Source organism: Rana temporaria, chromosome 3 (genome assembly GCF_905171775.1).
Source record: "Rana temporaria chromosome 3, aRanTem1.1, whole genome shotgun sequence".
In the NCBI taxonomy this organism is placed as follows: domain Eukaryota; kingdom Metazoa; phylum Chordata; class Amphibia; order Anura; family Ranidae; genus Rana; species Rana temporaria.
Window position 1 is genome coordinate 323,073,075 of NC_053491.1, and position 20,533 is coordinate 323,093,607.

Sequence of the window (20,533 nt, forward strand, 5' to 3'; positions counted from 1 at the left end):
GGAAGTAGGAAGAGGGAAGGGAAGTCCCTAAAAAAATTACATGCCAAATGTGGAATGTATGTGGGCGAGGAGTGCTTAAAGTGGAACTCCTCATTAAATAAAATCATTTAAAATAAAAAAATGTTTTCAATTTATTTTTCCCCTTTAAGACCATTCGGCGGAAAACCAGTGCAAAACCCCAAAAAATAAAAAAACAAGACTTTAATATCACTTTAACTATGCTCTGCACTTTCCCCAAAACAACATGCACTTTTAGTGTTCTATTATGGCATACACTAACTTTGTCTGGCTCTGCGTTCTCTATGTGTTCCATGGATGCTATAAGGTGAATGAGAGCAAGACGATGCAACAGCCCATCTGTCATTTAGGACATCAGAATGTCACTTTTTCCAAATCTTCAACTGCCATAGTAATGCTTGTACTGTATATGAAAGAGTGGGGCTCAAAGCAGCGCATGCAATCCTGAGCAGCTAACTCCTGATAAGCCAAAAATAAAATAAGTACCAACAAAAAATAGAACAAAAACTTCCCTTGAACCCCAGCTTCATTTAGAAATACAGCTGGCTGGAACTATACGAAACGATTTAACCACTTGCTTACTGGGCACATATACCTCCTTCCTGCCCAGGTGAAATTTCAGCTTTTGGCACTGTCATGCTTTATATGAAAATTGCGCGGTCGTACGACGTGGCTCCCAAACAAAATTGACATCCTTTTTTCCCACAAATGACACTTTCTTTTGGTGGTATTTGATCACCTCAGTGGTTTTTATTTTTTGCTCTGTAAACAAAAAAAGAGCGACAATTTTGAAAAAACACAATATTTGTTACTTTTTGCTATAATAAATATCTAGGGCTGTTACTGATCAAAATGTTTGTGTTCGATTTATCGTTTTTTTTTTAATATATATTTATCGACTAATTTCGATAAATTATAACGCACATACAGATCCAACTACTTTTAGCTGATCTCCTTTCAGGAGATAAATAAATATTGCACTGGAGATAAAATCGATGTAGGTACATAAACTGTAAAAATGGTGCGAGTAAGGCCCGGTACACACGGGCAAACATGTACGATGAAACCGGTCCGTCGGACCGTTTTCACCGTACATGCCTTCCAGAGGGCTTCTGTACGATGGCTGTACTAACCATCGTACAGAAGTCCGCGCGTAAACAATACGTGGGGCGTGTCCGCGTCGTCGCCGCGATGATGACGCGGCGATGTGGCCGCCCACGTCGCCGCGTCATCGCCTGCCATTTAAAGGCTTCCACGCATGCGTCAAAGTCATTTGACGCATGCGAGGGACGGCGGGCGCTCGGACATGTACGGTAGGTCTGTACTGACGAGCGTACATGTCCGAGCGGGCAGGATTCCAGCGGACGGTTTTAAAACACGTCCAGGAATATTTGTCTGCTGGGAAAAGGCCCGGTGGGCAAATGTTTGCTGGAATTCGGCCCGCTCGCGCCTACACACGACCGAACATGTATGCTGAAACTGGTCCGCGGACCAGTTTCAGCATACATGTTTGGTCGTGTGTACGGGGCCTAATACCAAACGGTACCAAAAGCAGTCATAAAAACATGTAGCTAAGTATGATACTGGTATAAAAATGTGTACAACGATACCACTGCTGAATCCAGATGAGGAGAGGTTAACATCAGTCCGTTGGCATGTAGATGTCCCGTGAAGGGAACTATCACAACTCCCAGTTGATAGAGGGAAGTGATAGAGGGAAGTGTAACAGCCCTTGCGTGTGGCAGATAGGAAGGTCCCTCCGACATGCAGATATGAAGGCACAGCAAAGGAGCCCTTCAGATGGACACGGCAAGCCCCGCCGGTGTCTGTGACTTTACTGGATCTCCGACGGAACTCCCTGAAGGCCCAGAAGCCGGCGGAGAGGTGAGTACCAATCAAAAGAATTTTAATCGATCAAAAAAATTAAAGATTAATCGATTAATTAAAAGTTAATTTGCACAGCCCTATAAATATCCCATTTAAAAAAAAAATTGTTTTCTTCTCAGTTTAGGCCGATACGTATTCTTCTACATATTTTTGGTAAAAAAAAAAAAAAACGCAATAAGCGTATAGAGATTTGTTTGTGCAAAAGTTATAGCGGCTACAAAATAGGGGATAGAATTCTGACTTTTTTTTTGTATTATTTTTTTTTACTAGTAATGGCAGTTATCTTCGATTTTTGTCAGGACTGCGATACTGCGCCGGACATATCAGACACTTTTGACACATTTTTGGGACCATTCACATTTATACAGTAAACAGTGCTATAAATATGCACTGATTACTGTATAAATGTGACTGGCAGGGAAGGGGTTACACTAGGGGGCGAGGAAGGGGTTAAATGTGTACCCTGGTAGTGATTCTTACTGTGGGGAGGGGGACTGACTGGGGGAGGTGACCGATCAGTGTCCCTATGTACAAGGGACACACCATCGGTCTCCTCTCTCCCTGACAGGACGTGGATCTCTGTGTTTACACACAGGGATCCATGACCCTGCTCTGTCACTGCCGATCGCGGGTACCTGGCGGACATCGCGGCCGCCAGGCACGTGCCATGTCATCTCAGTGATGTGCCGGGTACATGTGCGCGCCCCCCAGTGGCCGGAGGACCCGAGGCTGTAAAAAGACAGCCTCCCGACATTGTAGAGCCACCTTTTGGCCATCTTTTTACAATGACCCGGGTCTGAAGTAGTTAAGGAAACTCAGTATCTGTCTTTAGCATAGTTGTTGCAATGTGTGTTGGATAGCATTTGTATCGTATTGTTGCCTGGCACACCACATGTACTACATCTCTTTATATTCTCAAACAACCTAAGTGAAGATTCTCTTTAAAGTTTTATAACCGTAAAATTAGTCTAGTTGCCATGTGTTATTTTCAATGATGAAGAGAATTCCTAATGTATTTAAAAATCTTATGTTTCACATTAACAGGTGCTTTATTCTGTGTAATGATAATTACTTTTGAGAACATTACAATAGACTGTCTGTCTACTGTGGCAGCTTTTTGAAAGTTAAAACTTCATTGCAGAATGACACTGACATATTACCTGACAAAGACAAGATGACCTTGACATTCACACTTTCAGTGACAATAGCACAGATAAAATGATATTGTGCAATGTGACAAAGCAAATACGCAAATATTGACACTGACACTATGCCAATGGAGTTGATACCTACTGAAGCATAACATACATCAGTTTTTCTTATTTTTAATGACTACCTTCCAAAAAGAACTAGAGTAAGAACAGCTGCTGCCATCTGGATTATAGTGTTTATACTATTAGACTTCTTTAACCGCTTGCCAACCAGCCTCCACAGTTATACTGCGGTAGGTTGGCTCGGCTGCGCAAATCCCCGTAGGTGTATGTTGGTCCCTTTAATGGCTATAGCAGGCCAGAGAGCCAGAGCAGGGATTTGTCAATGTATTGTAACCAAACAGATCCCCATTCTGACAGGGGAGTAGAGAGAGATTGTAAGTTCCTAGTGATCAGGAACAGCGATCTCTCTCTACTCCCAGTCAGTCCACTCCCCCCACAGTTAGAAAACCTCCCTAGGGAACACTTAACCCCTTGATTGTCCCCTAGTGTTAACCCCTACCCTGCCAATGTCATTTATACAGCAATCACTGGTCCCAAAAAGTGTCAAAGGTGTCTGATCTGTCCACCGCAATCCCGCAAAAAAAAAAAACACTTTTTTTTGGGGGGGGGGGGATATTTATTATAGCTAAAAGTAAAAAATATTATTTTCTTTTTCAAAATTGTAGGTATTTTTTGCACATACCTGTAGTGAAAAAAGTAAAAACCGCAGTGTCGATCAAATACCATCAAAAGAAAGCTCTATTTGTGGGAAAATAGGACATCAATTGTGTTTGGGGCTGAAATAGTTAAAATGGCATTAGGTGCAAAATTTTATAGGGAATGTACATAAATATATTTAGTTCTTAGGGGGGGTTTCCCTTTACATCTTTTCCTTCCAAGACAGGAAGAGATAGTAAATCCCTCCAAAGTGTCCCCAATTGTAAGGCCCCGTACACACGACCGAGGAACTCGACGTGCCAAACACATCGAGTTCCTCGTCGAGTTCAGTGTGGAAGCCGCCGAGGAACTCGGCGGGCCGACTTTTGCCATTGAACAACGAGGAAATAGAGAACATGTTCTCTATTTCCTCGCCGAGGTCCTCGTCGGCTTCCTCGGCCGAAAGTGTACACACGGCCGGGTTTCTCGGCAGAATTCAGCTCTGAACCGAGTTTCTGGCTGAATTCTGTCGAGAAACTCGGTCGTGTGAACGGGGCCTCAGACTTCCCCACTATTCCTGTTTCTTTCATGCTCGGTAAAAAAGGTAAAACAGAACAAATAGAGAGGGTGAAACAGGCAGCAAGAAAAACCTGACTTTTCAATCCCTCTCCACGCTATCCTGAACTAAAAAAAAAGTTTGCCTTTAGATATACTTTAAAGATCCCACTGGAGCTGATAAAATGCAGTTTATTGGAGTTTGGCCGTTTCTTTTTAAAGCCCATAAACTTCACTCTATGGAAGTTTTTCAGCTTTAATGAGCAGTGGAGTTTATGGGCTTTTTTCTGAATGCCCGAAAAATCGCGTTCAAAGTGCAGTTTTTTACCTAAAAAACCGCTAAACGCAAAAAAAACCCCTAAAAAACGCCAATAAACGTTAAAAAACCCTAATAAATGCTCAAATAATTAAAAGAAAGAAAAAAAAGCTAAAAATGCTAACGCTAAAAAACGCTGATAAATGATATTGCAAAAATGTTAAAAAACATTGAAAGATTCCCTAAAAAGCTACTGCCGCTTTTATAACATTATTTTAGCGTCCAGTGTGCATGGAGCCTAAGAGTTCATCTGAAATTGAAACATACATGTACGGTATATTAGTCAGAGCGTGACTCGTCCTGCTGTCACTTACCTGTGTGGATCTCCCTAGGAGTTTACACTCACAGTGATGCCGCATACACACGACCATTTTTCGGGTTCTAAAAAATTAAGTTTTTTTTTTATGTCATTAAAAATGATCATGTGTGGGCTTCAGAGCATTTTTCTGGTTCTAAAAAAAATGGGCAAATTTTTTTTCGAACATGCTCTATTTTTTCACAACGTTTTTAACGTTGTCGTTTTTAAGGTTGTAAAAAATGGTCGTGAAAAACGACGTGAAAAAAACGCACATGCTCAGAGGCAAGTTATAAGACGGGAGCGCTTGTTCTGGTAAAACTACCGTTCGTAATGGAGTAAGCACATTCATCACGCAGTAACAGACAGAAAAGCGCGAATCGTCTTTTACTAACACAAAATCAGCTAAAGCAGCCCAAAGGGTGGCGTCATCCGAATGGAACTTCCCTTTATAGTGCCGTTGTACGTGTTGTATGTCACCGCGCTTTGCTAGAGCATTTTTTTTCACGATCATGTGTAGGCAAAGCCGTTTTAATGATCGGGTTGAAAAAAACGTTGTTTTTTCTAGACCCTTAAAAATGTAATTTTTTAGAACCCGAAAAACGGTCATGTGTACGCGGCATGAGTGTCTGAAATTAAATAAAAGAGCTGTAGTGCTCCTAGGATCTCCAATGAAGGGGCCCCTAAACGCATTAGCAATATGTACTGACACAATGACAGACGGGGCTTTATGGATCCTACAGTTGTCATTTGTATCCAATGATTTGCGGCAATCCATACCTAGATGGATGTTGTGCTTTTTCATGTTGTTTTTCGTTTACAACTTTGAGCTTAAAACTGGCTTTATATTTCCTTCTCCTTGCTGGAGCAAACTGGTGAACTACAAGTCCCAAAGATCCCACAATTGATAGGTAGCAACAATAAATCCTCTCCTCCAAAACACCATAAATCATACCAGTATTTTATATGAAGGGGAGATCTGGAGCTGGATGTGCAGTACGGGATGTATATGATGCTTTGTAATACCGTATACAGTAGCGCCAGGTACACACAGTATATGATGCTTTGTAATATACCGTACAGTAGCGCCAGGTACACACAGTATACGGTAATATGATGCTTTGTCAGTACCTTAAATTTTTGATGTAGGGCTTTAAAATCAATGACATATAGTATACCGTAATATATATTGGTAGTAGAAGACTGTAGTATATAGTATTAATAATGCTTTTTAAATCTGTTACAGTGCAGAATACTGTGTGCATACAGTGTGCACCGCTGAGCCAATCACAGCAGGCAATGCATTTGACCGTCTTGTTGATGGATGCGAAGCATGCTCGGATTGGCAGAGGCTGTGACATCATCAGCCTGCGCCACTCCATTCCGAGTAGTCTTCATTCAGCAACAGAGTGCATCGCCGCCAGGATTGGCTGAGCGGCGTGCACTGTATACACAGCATTGCCGAGCACCCGATGGACACATCAGCAGTACCGAGCACCAGGCGGGCATTTTAACATGGTTTTGGCGGCGTCTTCACCCGGTAACGAGCACCCAGCGGGCTTCTCTTCGATCTGGCGGCTTCCTTACCAGGTACTGAGCACCCGGCAGGCTTCACATCCACATTGCGGCCTCTGCACCCGGCGTATTAAACGACCCCCCCTATTTTGGCAGTATAATTTGGGTGTAGAAAGTCGTCTTATATGCTGGAAAATACGGTATTGATTCCTTTACATTTCCTTTTTTACATCACCTCCAACATTAACACACACCCAGTATCCCCCAACATCAGCATATGTGAACACAGCACCTCCCCGCAGGGATGGGGGCAAGCACACTGACTAACCCCCAGCCAGAACAGCTCGGATTATGTGGGCAAGCTTACTGAGGAGAAACAGGAAGTGAGAAATTCAGACAAAGAAAAAAAACATTTAGAAGGGAAATCAAAGGAAAGGGTAAGTGAACTAACATTGCACTAGCTTAATGGAACCTATTTAGAAAATAAAAAAACAAACCTTTACAACCCCTTTAACATGTCTAGCATTTAGACACATTAGGAAGCATTTTACATGTTTAAATTAGGGCTGTGCAAATTAACTTTTAATTAATCGATTAATCTTTAATTTTTTTGATCGATCAAAATTGTTTTGATTGGTACTCACCTCTCCGCCGGCTTCTGGGCCTTCAGGGAGTTCCGTCGGAGATCCAGTAACGTCACGGACGCCGGCGGGACTTGCCGTGTCCATCTGAAGGGCTTCTTTGCCTTCATATCTGCATGCTGGCGGGACCTCACTACCTTTCCAACGCAAGGGCTGTTACACTTCCCTCTATCACTTCCCTCTATCAACCTAGGATTCTACAACCATCCACTGGGAGTTGTGATAGTTCCCTTCATGGGAGATATACATGCCGACGGACTGATGTTAACCTCTCCTCATCTGGATTCAGCAGTGGTATCGTTGTACACATTTTTATACCAGTATCATACTTAGCTACATGTTTTTATGACTGCTTTTGGTACCGTTTGGTAATTACTCGCACCATTTTTACAGTTTATGTAGCTACATCAATTTTATCTCCAGTGAAATATTTATTTGGTTACCTACTTGAAGACTATAAAAGTTGTAATGCTATTCCCATTGAGCGCTGCCTTTGTGTGTTTTTTGTATCCTGCTATCCATTTTTCCAGTGGTTGGTAGCTGCACTGGGAATCAGCCTGCAAGGAGATCAGCTAAAAGTAGTTGGATCTGTATGTGCATTATAATTATTCGAAATTAGTCGATTAATTGATTAAAAAATCTAGCTCCTCGGCTCTCCAAAATGTTTTTTATTTTTTTTTGTCTGTAAATGCCCATCTTCTAATATTCCTGTAAATACCTATATGTGCATGGTAACAAAAGGCTAACATAGAGGTGCTTTTACAGGCTAAAAGAAAAAGACTCCAAATACCTGTAAAAGTGTATTTTTTAAGCCCAGTATGCATGATCCCTTAATGCTAATTTGTAAGTAGATACAAACAGAAAGAGAGAGAGAGAGAGTGAGAGAGAGAGAGAGAGAGAGAGAGAGAGAGAGAGAGAGAGAGAGAGATAAAACATCATAAAAATATTTTTAACTAAAAATGTAAAATAAGACTAGACTTATCTAGAATAAGCTCACATGGTTTTCATTTCCTAAATGCTATTGCTAGTGCTGAAGTGAAACAACATGTCAAGAAAAGTGAATTTAAAAGAAAAAGACGGACAAATCACACAGAAAAAAAAAAATCAACATTTTGTTTTGGAGATAAATGCAGAAAACAAACAGCACTCTTCATTTCCATCACCATTCGTCAGCGTAACAAGCATCGCCCAGTAAACCTTATCATTTTTACAGGGATGAGATGAATGCAGCAAGCTCTTATCGTCTTCTGGTGAACGCACACTCTTCATATGCTAGCAGAAACTTAAGCTTCCTAATACCACAATTCTTACAGAAATGGCATTAGTGACATATCTTTAACACCTTGACGTATTTAGAAAAAAATCACATGCTCTTCACCATCTGCTCCTGCTTAGTTATAATTTATTTAAAGGTTGTTTCGCCACCGTTGCCTCGCTACTGCTAGGTATGTGGAAATTCAGATCTGCCACATCTAATAGCCAGCCATGTAATGAGCAGTACAGATCCCAGTGGATAGGTAGAATGAAATAACAATCGCAGATGACACTAATTGCTGCCCGCCACCTCTGCACCGAGGGTTGGCATTTTGTACGGCCACACTTGCTGAGCTCCACTTAGCTCCTGAGAGCTGATACTTGTCTCTCATTTCATGGGTAACAATGTTAAGCTTTGGTTGTCAGGAAGACTTGTCCCTCTACATGGCAATGTGTTAACAATGGAGAACATGCCAGAGTTGGTTGAGTATTTATTACAGTTTCCTATTAAAACATATAAAATAGTAAAATGGTAAACAAGGCATTGTTGTGGGCCTTCCTGGTTATGTGTAGTTTTTAATATGGATGCCATATACAATATATACAGTAGCTCACAAAATTGCGGTGAGATCTGACGTGCCCTGTAGAGTCTTCAGGAAGTGTACAATCTGAAAGTAATAAAAGACCTCTGAATTTCGAAGCTTGTGTTTTTCTCAAAGGGTTTGTTTCGATAAGATGCCCCTGTGATCACAGAAATCAGTGATATGTAGCAGACCTTTGTTTGTCTACCAGGCAAAAGCCTGATGCCGCGTACACACGATCATTTTTCAGCATGAAAAAAATGTTGTTTTTAAAAAACGTCATTTAAAATGATCGTGTGCACATTGTTTTTCATGTTCTGAAAAACAACAACATTTTTTTTCGAACATGCTGCATTTTTTAACGTTGTTTTAAACAATGTCGTTTTTCGGGTTGTAAAAAATGATCGTGTGTGGGCTAAAACGACGTTAAAAACCCGCGCATGCTCAGAAGCAAGTTATGAGACGGGAGCACTTGTTCTGGTAAAACTACTGTTCATAATGGAGTAAGCACATTCATCACGCTGTAACAGACAGAAAAGCACGAATCGTCTTTTACTAACACTGAATCAGCTAAAGCAGCCCAAAGACGAATGGAACTTCCCCTTTATAGTGCCGTCGTACGTGTTGTACATCACCGCGCTTTGCTAGATAATTTTTTTAAAATGATGGTGTGTGGGCAACGTCGTTTTTAATGATGAAGTTGGAAAATCTTCGTCTTTTGGACATGCTGAAAAACAAAGTTTTTTTCATGCTGAAAAATGATCGTGTGTACGCGGCATGAGTGTTGAGACCTGGGGTGCCAACCAAGGAAGCCATAGGAGCATGTAGAGACTTAAATTCATGTGACTTCCTCAATCTATCCCATAGATTCAAGGAAACAGACAGTGTAGGTCACAACATAGTCGGTCTATCCTTGGATCTCAGCCAGATTAAGTGACTAATAGGTTCCATGGCATATAAAGAAGATTCAATTGTCATCCAGAGAGGTTGAGGTGACACTGAATGGTAGAGGATTAGCTGTGCTAACTGTGCAGCATAAAAGTATTTGGCAAGGTCCTGCACTCCCAGACCGCCTCTCAATTTAGGTGTATATAAGGTGTGCTTGTTATTCTCCCATAGGAATCTCAATATCCTGTGCTGAAACCTTTGTAAATCAGGCCTAAAATTGAAATAGGAAGTGTTCTAAACAAATATAGTTATTGGGGCAAAAGATTCATCTTTATCGTATACAGTCTACCAAACCATAATGGGGGGTTCCCTCAGTCATCTTATTTCCCACACGACAGTTCCCTCACTTGAAAAAAAAAAAAAGAATACCCAGGAAATTACCAGATTCTGGGACATATTTTGTGAAGCATTTACAGTTTGGCTACCATAACAGAAGCTGATGAGGCAGAGGTATCTGATATGCAGCCAGGTTTGTGGCCTTCCACTGCCAGAACAGGCATGTGGGCAGGAACAAAATAGCATGCAGCTTCTTTGGAAGTCCCAGCTAACGTGGGGAGCTTCTCTCCTGTTGCTACCAAATAATCCTGTTCCAGCATGGTGGCCCTTTGTCATTTGGCCTTGGATCCCTCCAGTTGTTCACCTATGTTATCAGGGCTACCATGGTGGACCGCATTACAGGGAAATTGTTTATAACAATAATTATAAGTAGCTATGTGCACTGAGCTCTTTTACTAATGTAGTGATTCTCATCTAGACACTCTGTTGTTATAGTCCTATAGAGACTATGCTATGCAGCCACATTCTACCCTGATCGAGTCACAGAGACATGATGTGCAGATTACTGAGGCTCCGATTCTTCCCCAAAAAGACTACAAAAAAAAATATCTTCCTTAAACTCTATAATTGACCAGACGACACATTCTTTTTGGAGTCGAAGGGCCATAGCAGCCTTTTTTATTACAAACAACAATAAAAATACAAAAAACTCTCAACATACAATGTAATGCATATAATACATCTTACATAACCAGTTAAACCAAATAAAACTCAGTTTAAACCTGCCCGATCTAGAGATCTTTGAAGGGCAATTATTTTCATTAAGTAGTTGTATCTGTACACCCCATGAAGGCCGCATATTACGCCAGCTCAGGGACAACTACCATTTACCTTCTTCATATACAACCAACTACAAAAAAACATTGTTCCCATTGTTTTGTTAGTAAGGGAAGGGACACCCATACTTCCAGATGGACCCAACCCATCCTAAACCTTCATTATTTTCTCCGCACCGCCTTCAAAAACCCCATAGACTTCCCACCGCTGCTACGACTATGAAAAGAAACTGAACAAGTTGCAAACGTTAAAAATATAAACCCCCAAAAAAACACCAACCAGAAAAAAAAAGGGAGGGTGGGTGGGAAATTTGTTCCTCTCTCTGTGGCTATAAGATCCAACTGAAGCTGGTGGCTAGACACGCCCCCCTACTATCCTCCTGGTAACCGCCCCCCACACCCAAGACTACCCAATCCCCCAGTAGGTGCCCCAGTAGCTCCCGCTACTCTCAGCTCTTCCTGCGCCTCACTGCCCACCTTAGTCATGCTGGCCCTCCTCCTAGTTGCACTTCTGCTTCTGGCCATTACTTTCCTGTGAAGAGTGTGTGTTTGTGCAGCTTCCATAATCTGTTTTGGATTACTTAGTGGTGTTACTGTAGAATGCTGATCCTGATTAGCATTATTGATTCTAACTTTATGCTTCTTTAGTAAATTGCAATTTACAGTTTCTCTTGGTCTGGTCATTTTATATATATATATATATATATATATATATATATATATATATATATATATATATATATATATATATATATATATATATATATATATATATATATATATATATATCAGGGCTCAACATTTCAAGTCCTGAGCTACTAGCCAGGCCTCAAGAGTTACTCGCCACCAGTTGCCCCACCTAATTCATACACTGCCCTGCGCCTAATTGCACCCGTAAACACGCCCTCATAGATTATCTCATGGAATGACAATGTTTTATGCAGAATCAAGTTACAAAATTAAATATTACCAACAACAACTTTAACAAAATGGGACAGGGCACTGGGGGCAGACCAGAGGGACAGGGCACTGGGGGCAGACCAGAGGGACAGGGCACTGGGGGCAGGGCACTGGGGGCAGGGCACTGGGGGCAGACCAGAGGGACAGGGCACTGGGGGCAGACCAGAGGGACAGGGCACTGGGGGCAGACCAGAGGGACAGGGCACTAGAACTGGGTCTCTTCCCCATTCTCTTGCTGTCTCCTCTGCAACTCCCATCCATCCTCTCTCTCCCTCCCATTCATCTCATCATCAGGAGCCTGTGTGTGCGGCTCCACGCTTGCATGTCCCCACTTCCCCCTTTTATTCTGGCTGGCAGAGAGGACAGGAGCTGCAGCACAGCAGGAGGGAGTACAATCCAGCGCTGAGATCCACACAACTGCACAGCCACCATAGCACAGCGCACACTGACAGCGCACAGCACACATTGAGACCAGTCTGTTCACAGTGCTCAGGCTAAACTGTTAGACACTTAGGCCCCGTACACACGGCCGAGGAACTCGACGTGCCAAACACATCGAGTTTCTCGGCCAGTTCAGCCCTGAAGCCGCCGAGGAGCTCGGCAGGCCGAGAGCTCCCATAGAACAACGAGGAAATAGAGAACATGTTCTCTATTTCCTCGTCGAGCTCCTCGTCGGCTTCCTCGGCGAAATTGTACACACGGCCAGGTTTCTCGGCAGAATTCAGCCAGAAACTCGGTCGGAAGCTGAATTCTGCCGAGGAAACTGGTCGTGTGTACAGGGCTTTACATACGGGGCTTTACATAGAGCACAAGGAGAAGAAAACTGCACAAACTAGAAGGCTGCCGCTCTCATGTCAGGGCAACCTTCAGTGAGCGCTGCACCGGAGTGGTAATTTTTGCAATCCTCCACCTCACTCATTACTTTCTGCTCTCCAGCTACATTGGTCAGGGCCCGGGGGAGGGGGGCAGGCTCAGAGAGGTCATACTGTTAGGTCCCATGGCTTAATGAGAATTTCTAAGGAGAGCACCTGTGTACTGCTCTGCCTATGCGCAGCTCAACAGACTACTTTTCCCGAGAATACACCTTTCCTCTTCGGCCGCCAATCTCATCAGGACTCTAAGTGTAGGCACAGATTGGAGGGAAATTGGTCATGCAGCCCTGTCATCACTCGCCCCCAGCTTAAATCCACTCGCCAAATGCTAGTAGGCGAGTGGAAATTTTGAGGGCTGATATATATATATATTATATATATATATATATATATATATATATATATATATATACGCACATATGTATTATATAGACAAATGTAATAAGGGAGGTAGAGAGAACGAGACTTAGAATTAAAAAACTGAAAATTTGGTTGAGATAAATCTATACCTCATTGAAACTTTCAGAATAAATAAAATCCTTATATAAAGAATACGAAAATGGCTTTGTACCATGTTTTACATTATTTTTTACAAAAAAAAAAGGAAATAGCCTCCCACTACTACAAAGAGCTATGCACACATAGGCAAGGATAAGTGATTTTTAAACTCCAATATATATGGAAATGACATTTATGTAACAGTGGACTGCATGTGATTTGCATCGTAGTGGGGATTCTTAAGCTTTAAAATCAGTGGCAAGTGACACAGTGAGGGGCAATGCCAAAGCCCAATTGATTTTAAGTGCAAGACCATTCCTTGCAGGACGTGTAATGAGGTAGGCAGTAGGGATGGATCGCTAACACCTGGGAGAAAAGTTTTAAAAATAGACCTCAGACTGACAATAGCAAGAAGAACATAGACTACAGCAAGAATTAATGAAGAATGAAAACCCAACAATTTTTAAATCCTGTAAGCCTCAGTACCTGCCGATGACTTTCAGGCTGTCAGCTTTAGACTCTAAATGATAACACAGGACATAGGCAGATTGTCTCCAGGGAAAGATGTTTTCACTGTTTGCCAAAATCTTGACTAAATTCCTTTTAAATAATATTGTTATTGACATAAGTATAGAAAGTTTCACGGTTTTATAAGTTTTTGTGAAAGAATGAAAAATACAGTGCATGACATGTGCGTCGGGAAATGGAAAAACGCAAGGCTTCAGGCAGATTCTATGGATTTTTTGTTTTTTACTGTAGGATGTCATTAATAAAGGGTTCTCATAGAACTTTGACAATTGACACCCATTCCTGAGAACTACAGCAGCATCTGGTGACCCTTATAATGTCTGTGAAGACTTTATAGTTGGCCTGAATTTAGAAGAGTTATATTTTTGGAATCTAGAAATGTTAACTATGCCTTAGTAGTACCATTAAAAATGTACCCTTGAATTTCTTCTAAAAACAAGCTGTGCACTTTCTGGTAGGTGATGTGTCTAGGCCTTCAGCCACATTACTATTAGCTGGATTCGGTAAGGGGCGTGCTTCTTTGCGGCGGCGTAGCGTATTTACGCTACGCCGCCTTAAGTTAGATAGGCAAGTACTGTATTCACAAAGGACTTGCCTCCTAACTTACGGTGGCGTAGCGTAAATGTGGCCGGCGTAAGCGCGCCTTATTCAAATTAGGCTGAGGGGGGCGTGTTTATGCTAATGGGGGTGACCTGACGTGATTGACGTTTTTTACGAACGGCGCATGCGCCGTCCATGTACATATCCCAGTGTGCATTGTGGCAAAGTACACCACAAGGACGCATTGGTTTTGACGTGGACATAAATTACGTCCAGCCCTATTCACGGACGACTTACGCAAACGACGTAAAATTTTCAAATTTTGACGCGGGAACGCCTGAAAATGCCTTACGTAAACGTAAACGTCTTTACTGTGACGGGCAAGCATACGTTCGTGAATAGGCGTATCTAGTGATTTACATATTCTACGCCAAACTCAATGGAAGCGCCACCTAGCGGCCAGCCTAAATATTGCACCCTAAGATACGACGGCGCAGGCTGTCGTATCTTATCTAGGTTTAAGTGTATCTCTGTTTGAGAATACACTTAAACTTAGGACGGTGCAGATTCCGAGTTAGGTCGGCGTATCTACTGATACGCCGGCCTAACTCTCTATGAATCCACCTACATGTATTTGCAGAGAGAGATAATCTAAAGCTGGTCATTCGCTGTTCGAATTTTCTGGTTTCTGATTAAGTGGAAATCAGCTTAGTGGGTGGTTCTGTCACACCTCCTGCCAGACACCCTTCAATTGAGTTGGGCAGAAAATTGTCCAATCAGATGCAGTCACTGTTCAGGTAATCTGAAACTTGCTAGAGGCAGCTGTCAGGATACAATAGCCCAGCAAGGAGATTTGTCCAACTGCATTGTATAGCATGGCGGGAGGAATCTGCTAGATTTTTGTCTGTTCAGTCTGCAATGAAAATCTTTCAGTTTTGGCCTGCTAAAAACCAGTGTTAAAGGTGAACTCCAAGAAGGTATAAAATGCACCTCTGTACTCATAAATACATTACATGCATATATGTTCATTTTTTTTTAGATGCAATAAGTGTGAGTACCACTAGCGGCTTGTGCTCAATTTTCTTGGGGGGGGGGGTGGCCCTCACCCACCCAGTCAGCTACCCCCCCAGCCAGCCAACCAACCACCCCCACCCACGGAGCACGCTAGATTGATCGATAGCCACTTCCCCCCAGGCCCTCTGCCAGCCCCACACTTGCCCCATCCAGGTCGCGGCTTCGGCAGCTTTTCCCAATGCGCCTCTTACTGAGTCCCAGCAGATGCTTCTCCTCCCGGCCAATCAGGACTCACGGACAATCGGGTTCTATGGGGGCTCACCCTTTTTTAAGCCAATTAGAGTCTCAGGCTCTAATCATGTGCTTCAAAAAAATTATAAAATTCAGAACGGACATCTCCTGACAGGTCTGTAATGATATACAACAAACAGTATTCACTGTCGTGAGAAAGAAGTGAGAACACAACATGGTGAGCACAAGTGGCTGTGTTCTTCAAATAGGCTTCCTGTACTAAGCTGTGGATAGCCAAAGAGGACTATAGTCTTTTTAAACAGTATACATATTTGTATTATTTCATAAACAACTTTATTGAAACTTCACCACTCATGGTATCTAATACAAAAGGGACAAATAGCTACAGGCCCAATTCAATAGAACAATACATCAGCGACCTAGCAGCTTTAATGCATCTCTACTGCCTACATGCAAGTAAACATATAATAGAGAAATGCAAGATTACCATGCACAAGTAAAATAACAAAGCTAGGAAGGCTAGACTGCCTTTAGAAAATATCAAAAGGACTTAATGGCCCACCTCGATGTCTCTCCTTAACATATTGCCGTCTGCCGTATGGCAGTTTTACTGCTACAGGGCGGCAGCTGTGCGCTGATCACATATATATACATGATCAAACATGGGTAGGGGATGTGCATGCGCATTGCCAGTGGATCACTTCTGCTGTAATTACACACAGAGGAAGGAAGCCGATCGGTAGGTGCCAGGTTCTCGATGTTTGTCAGCACCCATCGATACACAGAATTGCGACCTGTCTATGTAAACAAGGCAGATCTCCGTTCTGACAGGGGGAAGGGATGGAGTTTGTGTCCCTGCGCGGCAGGGATTCAATTCCATCTCTTCCCCTAGTAAAAGCACCTCACACAGTTCATATAAACACTGGTTAGGCACACAGTTAATCCTTTGATTGCCCCTAATGTTAACCCCTTCTCAGCCAGTGTCATTAGTACAGTGACAATGCATATTTTTATCTCTGATCACTGATTAGTGTCACTGATTATCAAACTATGTCAATTAGTGTCAGAATGTTTGCCGCAATATCGCAGTCCCACTATACGTTTCTGATCATCGCCATTGCTACTAAAAAAATGTAATAAATATTCCATAGTTTGTAGATGCTATAACCTTTGTGGAAACCAATCAATATGTGCTTATTGGTATTTTTAGCAAAAATTTGTAGCAGAATTCAGTGCATATTGGCCTAAATGTATGAAGAAATTAGATTTTTTTTCTATTGGATATGTTTTATAGCAGAAAGTAATATATATATATATATATATATATATATATATATATATATATATATATATATATATATATATATATATTTATATTTATTTATTTTTCAAAATTGTAGGCCCTTCTTTGTTTATAGCCCCCCAAAAATGCAGAAGTGATTAAATACCACCAAAAGAAAGCTCTAGTGGGCTCTGAGGAAGAAGATATCCCTTCGAAAAAAGCGCCAGCCGGCAGTGGTCCCCAAGTCTTCTCTATTATCATTTTGAGACTGTTGTCGTCAGACCGATTGCCATCATCTGAACGCTATTTTATATTGTGGTTTTCTTTCACATGTTTGTGAGTAGTTTTTTATTTATTATTTTAATAAAATATATCTAAGGATAATGCACAAGGTTGGTGTGCCCTCTTTTTTCTATTTCTCTTTAGAAAGCTCTATTTGTGGGGGGAAAAATAATAATTTTATTTGGGTACAGCGCTGCATGCAGTGTGCAATTGTCAGTTAAAGTAGCGCAGTGCCATTTCGCAAAAAATGGCCTGGCCATGAAGGGGGTTAATCTTCTAAAGGTCAAGTGGTTAATCAAGTTTAGCTAGGGTGCCACAATAGCATGGGGCAAATATCACATTGAGATCCTATGGTGTGTGTGTACAACAACAAAGTTGTATACAGTCGTATACAAAACTCCCGCATAAATCTACAATAACTTAAGGAAATAAGCTGCCGGTAAAAGGAAAAGGGCTCTTGATTTTTAATATCGATTGTTTTCCTGAGTGTTGCTGCCCCAACCAAGTAAGATCCACCGCCAGGGGTTAGACAGTCTAGTTTCCTTCAAAAGGGAGGAACCTAGTAGTTGACTAAAATTATTTTAGTCTGCTAAAATGTCCCGGAGATTTAGTAGACTAAATACGACTAAAGCTAAAACAATTGCAGAAGACTAAAATGGGTCTAAAAACTAAAATGCAACTTGGACTAAAACTAAATCGAAATTTGTTGCCAAAATTAACACTGGTTAAAAGATGTTGAGTGTCATTTAGCTTGGAAGAGGACACATGGTAGATCACATAGCAGTGCACCTGTGGGAGACAGTACTAAAGATAAGGTACCGTGTATACTCGAGTATAAGCCGAGTTTTTCAGCACATTTATTTGTGCTGAAAATGCCCCCCAGCTTATACTCGAGTGAGGTGCCACTTACTGGTCTCCGGTGGCATGTGCGGGTGTTCAGTCACTCTGGATCCATCCTATAGAGCAGGGGGTCTCCGTATCCCGGCAGACAAAGCCGATCCCGTCACTCATGCTGTGATGCTGTCTGGTAGGATTGTCTGCTGGGACTGCCGATGTCCTAGCAGCCAATGACGTCATTGGTGCGGCACCTCCCCAACTACCCGCCTGCTGTTTGTATTAAAGATCCTTCTGCAGCAGGCGGCAGTCGGGAGATGAAGGAGAGCTGAAGTCAGCTCTAGTACGTGCAAGTGATGTATATGTACCGTACAGTACCGGTACATAGCTAATGTGGAAACTGATCGGACACTAATGGGGACACTCTGATTGGACTACTGATTGGGACACTCTGATTGAACTACTGATGGAGACATTCTTATTAAACTACTGATGGGGATACTCTGATTGAACTACTGATGGGGACACTCTGATTGAACTACTGATGGAGACATTCTTATTGAACTACTGATGGGAACACTCTGATTGAACTACTGATGGGGACACTCTGATTGGGACACACTGATGGGGACACTCTGATTGAACTACTGATAGGGACACTCTGATTGGGACACACTGATGGAGACACTCTGATGGGACTACTGATGGGAACACTCTGATGGGACTACTGATGGGGACACTCTGATGGGACTACTGATGGGGACACTCTGATGGGACTACTGATGGGGACACTTTGATGGGAAACTCTGATGGGGACACTCTGATGGGACACTGATTTTATTTTTGAAGTTTACTGTACCAGTAGCTGCTGCATTTCCCGCCCTAGGCTTATACTCGAGTCAATACGTTTTCCAAGTTTTTTGTGGTAAAATTAGGTGCCTCGGCTTATATTCGGATTGGCTTATACTTGAGTATATACGGTAAGTATTGCAGCAAGAGCTGCCTTTTTTTCATTATTACAGGCACAGAACTTAACATTTTCTTAAAAATGCATGCTGGAATTTAAATGCATTTATATATTTTCAGATGAGTGTTTATCTTACTGTCCCTAGAAATTAAGCATATAGTAAAAAAGATTTAGAGTGTGAGTGGATTATTCATATATTTACTCCAAGTATTTCACACGATTTAAAGGAATGCCATTATAGACAAAAAAATGGGTCAAACAGCAAATACACTTGTGAAGTGTGCGCAACAGAATACCTCTTTTTCCCTTTCAGTTTTGGAGCTATATATTTTTGGTTTTGGATGGTTTTGGGAAAGGTTAGTACCTTGGTCCAGTTTTTATTTAGACTATATCTGCATTGGAGCTATTTACCAAAAAAAAACCCCCAAGGACACAACAGCAAGTAAAGAAATGTCCTCATTGGGTCCACAGATAGCAATGGAAATTTGACAGAGATCACAACCTCTACCCACTTTACAAATAAAAGTGATTTTATTGTTGACTGTGTCCACTTGAAATTCTACTCAACTCCTGTCCTTGTGTCACAACAGAAAATGAATGAACATGTCCCTAGGAATAGAGGGCAATAATAAATATTTATATTTTCCCCATTTTAATCAAAATGTAATGCCGCGTACACACGACCGTTTTTCATGACGAGAAAAATAAATTTTTTTAAATTGTTCGTTAAAAACGGTCGTGTGTAGGCTCCAGAGCATTTTTCTCGATGAGAAAAATGGTCAATATAAATTTAGAACATGCTCTATTTTTTCTCGTCGTTTTTCACGTCGTCGTTTTCTCGTCGTGAAAAACGTTTGTGTGTACGCTTTAATGATGCCGATTAATCGTGTGTATGCAAGGCAGGCTTGACAAGAATCACGTCGAGAAAAACTTAGTTTTTTTTCAATCACATGAAAAATGGTTTTGTGTACGCGGCATAAAAGTTATTTTAGTTATGTTACTTAGCAGGTCTGAAAGGGGCCTTAGCCTCTGTTTGATCTGCAATTGCCATGGTGTTGAATATGTGATCAGCTATGATTCCAGCCATTTGATGGCTTGACAGTTTGTATGAGTACAATAATAAGCACACTAGTAATTGCAACAGTTGTAATTCATGGCATGTCTTGAATCTGAGGCCTCGTACACACGACCGAGGAACTCGACGGGCGAAACACATCGTTTTCCTTGTTAGGCTGTCGAGGAACTCGACAAGGCAAGTTTCTCCATTCCCTTCGAGGAAATAGAGAACTTCCTCTCTTTTTGGCTCGTTGAGTTCCTCGACAGTTTCCTCGTCGAAAAATGTACACACGACCGGTTTCCTCGGCAAAAAAAAAATCCCAGCAAGTTTCTTGCTGTTTTTTGCCGAGAAACTCGGTCGTGTGTGCGAGGCTTAACTGTTATGGGACAGTTAAACCTGTGGGTTTAGTTCCACTTTAAAGCCAAACTCTGGGAAATTGTTTGTTCATTAAATAGTCCCTTGACTCTGGCTGCAA